Genomic DNA, 4,038 nt, shown 5'->3' with positions numbered 1-4,038 from the left:
AAGTAAGTGGGTTTTCTCCGGGAACTCCGGTTTCGTCCCACCCCCAAAGAAAACTGTTTCTACCCAATAAAAACAGACCCATCATCATCATCACCAGGCACTGTAGCTTAGACGGTCAAAGCATCAGTTTTGTAAACTGAAGATTCTGGGTTCAAATCCCAGCGGTGCCTGATTCAGATTCAGAGTTTATTGTCGTTCGCACCACGTGCTGTACATGTGGTTAGGTCTGGACGATATGGCCAAAACTTTTATCACGATATATTTCTTAATTTCGGTCAATAACGATATAATTCGATATCGATATAAACAATATAAAAGCCTCAGAAAAACTACAAACTATACAAATAAATTAATGTTCACCTTTTATTTGTATTTAGCCTTCAAAAAATTGAAATCACTGTCAAATAAACAATAAAATTCTCAACTTTGTCAATATTAATAGTTTTAACTTTAACCAACAACTTTAAAATTGACAGCATTGAAATTCGTTGTTAATGAAATAAAATGTTGGGGCGTCGTTATTGATGAGAAGCTGACGTGGAAATCTCATGTAAAATACTTAATACAAATAATCAATTGCATTACTGTATAAAGTAAAAGAGTTTTTGAATGACAAAGTTTTGTATATATTGTATAATGTAATGTTTGTTCCATATTTAATCTATTGTAATGAAGTTTAGGGAAAAGCATGCAAAACAATTACAAACCCTATTTTAATTTTTACAAAAAAGAGCTATAAGAATTATTAGTAGTATGACGTGCTATGGTCACCCAACAAATATATTATTTCAGCAGTTGAAATTATTAAAATGTTATGATTTGGTTGAATATAGTATTTTACAAGTCATGTATAAAGCTCAAAAATATTAGCCCCAAATATTCAATTAAAATTTGTAAAAATAACCTTAAGGGAATGTAAATGTTTGTAAAACCTCCATTTAGAACTAGTCTGAAGGAGCTGTGTTGTAATTCAGGGAACAGGATTATGGAATTGCTTTGATATCACCATAAACATTTATAAAACAATGTATATGTTTAAAAAGATGATAGTTAAAGTTGTTGGGAAGGTTTAGTACCAGGTGAAGGATACCTGAAGTTTTTTTGTTTTCAGTTTGGAGATTGTTCAAGTCAAGGTTGTTTGTTTCTAGTTATTTTGTATTTTTTAAATTAGGGGCAGATAATAATTTTTTTCTTCTTTCTACAACCTTTTCATTCAATGTTTTTTTGTTCTTTTTGATGAATTTGTTTTATTTTAAATGAATGAATTAATGATAAAAACAAAAAAAGCATACAGCGCTGGGGGTGTTTCAGGGAAACCTTGGCTCAAATGTTATTGTGCTTCATCATGTGACTCATCATCTTCTGTCAGGTGGAACAAGTTAGATGTTCCAACCGCTAGTTGGAACGACTCTCTGTCACATTTTGCAGCACACTGACTGAAACCTGCAGTTTATCAGGTCTTGGAAAGATGAACCACTTCCAAACCAGCAAATTAGTCTTTTCTCTCTTATCAGTGATGTCATCTTTGTTCTCTTCGCTTGTGAAACCTTGTTCAGTCACATTCTGACGATCATGGGAACTCATTTTGAAGCAAACACTTAACGCGTGTTGGAGATTAGCCTAGCTTAGCCTGCTACCACTAACGCCTTCTGGACTTGAGCTCTACGTAACATCTACGTCACCACGCACTTACGTAGTTGTGTCGCACCTTTTTCTGTCCGGGTTGAAACTGAAGTGGCCGCTTCAACCTGAACACAAAAAGAGAGGAGCTGAGCTGTCAACTGATCACCTGGTAGTGATTTGGATTAGATGACGGGGGAAGATGATAGACAAACCCAGTAGACCCAAACGTGTAGTGAGGGTTTGCTGGGAACACCTGGCAGAAGAACCCATCAGAGAGATCTTCAACTCACACCTCCAGGAGAGCTTTAATCACATCCCAGCTGAGGCGGGGAACATTGAGTCCGAATGGGCCATGTTCCATGACTCAATTGTTGAAGTGGCTGCCTTGAGCTGTGGCCACATTGTTGTCAGTGCTTCTCGCAGTGGCCATCCTCAGACTCAGTGGTGGACACCCCGGGTTAGGGAGGCTGTCAAGCTGAAGAAGGAGCCCTATCAGTCCTTGTTGGCTGGTGGGACTCTGGAGGCAGCTGAGGAGTACCAGAGGGCCAAGCAGTCTGCAGCCTTGGCTCTTGTTGAGGCAAAAGCTCAGATGTGGGAGGCATTTGGTGAGACCCTGGATAACGACTCTCAGTCAGCTCCAAGGAGTTTCTGGCTAACCATCAGGCTGAGGAGGGGAAAGCAGCGCTTTACTAACACTATGTTTAGTGAAAGTGGAGTGCTGTTGACCTCAACCAGTGATGTTGTCAGGAGGTGGAAGGAATACTTCTCTGACATTCTCAATCCTACTGGCAAGTCTTCCATGGAGGAAGCAGAGTAAGGGGACTTTGAGGGTGGTCTGTCCATAACTGTGGCTGAGGTTGCCAGTGTAGTTAAAAAGCTCAATGGTAACATGGCTCTGGAGGTGGATGAGATTCACCCTGATTTCCTAAAGGCTCTGGATGTTGTGGGGCTGTCTTGGTTGACATGCCTTTGCAATATCACATGAACATCTGGGGCAGTGCCACTGGATTGGCAGACTGGGGTGGTGGTTCCCCTCTTCAAAAAGGGGTACTGGAGGGTGTGCTCCAATTATAGGGGCATCATTCTCCTTAGCATCCCTGGTAAGGTCTATTCATGGATACTGGAGAAGCGAGTCTGATCGTTGGTCGAACCTCAGATCCAGGAGGAACAATGCAGATTCCATTCTGGCCATGGAACACTGGACCAGCTCTTTACCCTCACTAGGGTCCTCAAGGGGTCATGGGAGTTTGCCCAACCAGTCTACATGTGTTTTGTGGACTTGGAGAAGGATTTTGACCATGTTCCTTGGGGTACACCATGGGGGGGGGGGGGGGGGGGGTGCTCTGTGAGTATGGGATTGAGGGCCCGTTGTTGTGGGCTGTTCAGTCCCTATATAAGCGGTGCAAGAGTTTGGTTCACATTACTGGTAGTAAGTTGGACCCCTTCAGGGTGGAAGTTGGACTCCACCAGGGCTGCCTATCGTCACTGATTCTGTTCATAACTTTTATTGACAGAATTTCTTGGTGCAGCCAGCTGGTGAAGGGATTCTGGTTCAGTGGCCTCAGGATTCAAGCTCTGTTCTTTGCAGATGATGAGGTCCTGTTGACATTATTGTGCCGTGATCTTCAGCTCTCACTGGAGCAGTTCGCAGCCAAGTGTGAAGCGGCTGGGATGAGAATCAGCACCTCCAAATCTGTGGCCATGGTCCTCAACCAGAAAAGGGTGGATTGCTCTCTTCAGATCAAGGGTGAGGTTCTGCTTCAAGTGGAGGAGTTCAAGTACTGTATCTTGGGGTTTTGCTCACTAGTGAGGGAAGAAGGGAATGTGAGATTGGCAGACGGATTGGTGCAGCGTCTGCAGTATTGTATACTCTGTACCGGTCCGTTGTGGTGAAGAGGGAGCTGAGCTGTAAGGCGAAGCTCTCTGTTTACTGGTCAGTCTATGTTCCTACCCTCACCTATGATCATGAGCTCTGGGTAGTGACCGAAAGAATTAGATCGCAGATACAGGTGGTTGAAATGAGTTTCCTCCATAGGGTGGCTGGACTCTCACTTAGATATAAGGTGAGAAGTTCAAGTATCCAGGAGTGTCTTGGAGTAGAACAGGTGCTCCTCCACATCGATGGGACCCAACCACTCCAGAGCAGTCCCATCGATGCCGACTTGGTGCTGCAGACGTGACAACAACGTGCTGTGGTCCACTGTGACACAAGTACACAGGAGTTGTTTCTATCTTCACTACAATCCTCCATTTCTCTGTGAGACGAACGTGTTTGACTTCTTTAATGTTTCCACAGAAGAAGAACAAAGTAAAACTGAGACAGAAATAAAAACATTATTCATTTAGTCTGTTTAACAGATGTTTTTATTTGTTTCCTTCAGTTTCTCCATCACATGTTGGTCCAGCAGAGGATGG

The 4,038-nt window shown here is 42.8% G+C and overlaps 1 non-coding gene across 1 annotated transcript; it reads left to right on the top strand.

Moving 5' to 3' along the window:
* The first annotated feature begins 96 nt into the window (after positions 1-96).
* Positions 97-170, top strand: trnat-ugu. Its single transcript has one exon. It is a non-coding gene; the product is annotated as a tRNA-Thr (tRNA).
* The last annotated feature ends 3,868 nt before the right edge of the window (positions 171-4,038 follow it).

Source organism: Nematolebias whitei, chromosome 12 (genome assembly GCF_014905685.2).
Source record: "Nematolebias whitei isolate Nwh7 chromosome 12, NemWhi1, whole genome shotgun sequence".
In the NCBI taxonomy this organism is placed as follows: Eukaryota; Metazoa; Chordata; class Actinopteri; order Cyprinodontiformes; family Rivulidae; genus Nematolebias; species Nematolebias whitei.
Note: the sequence above shows the minus strand (reverse complement) of the source record. Positions and strands in the feature narration are given on the sequence as shown.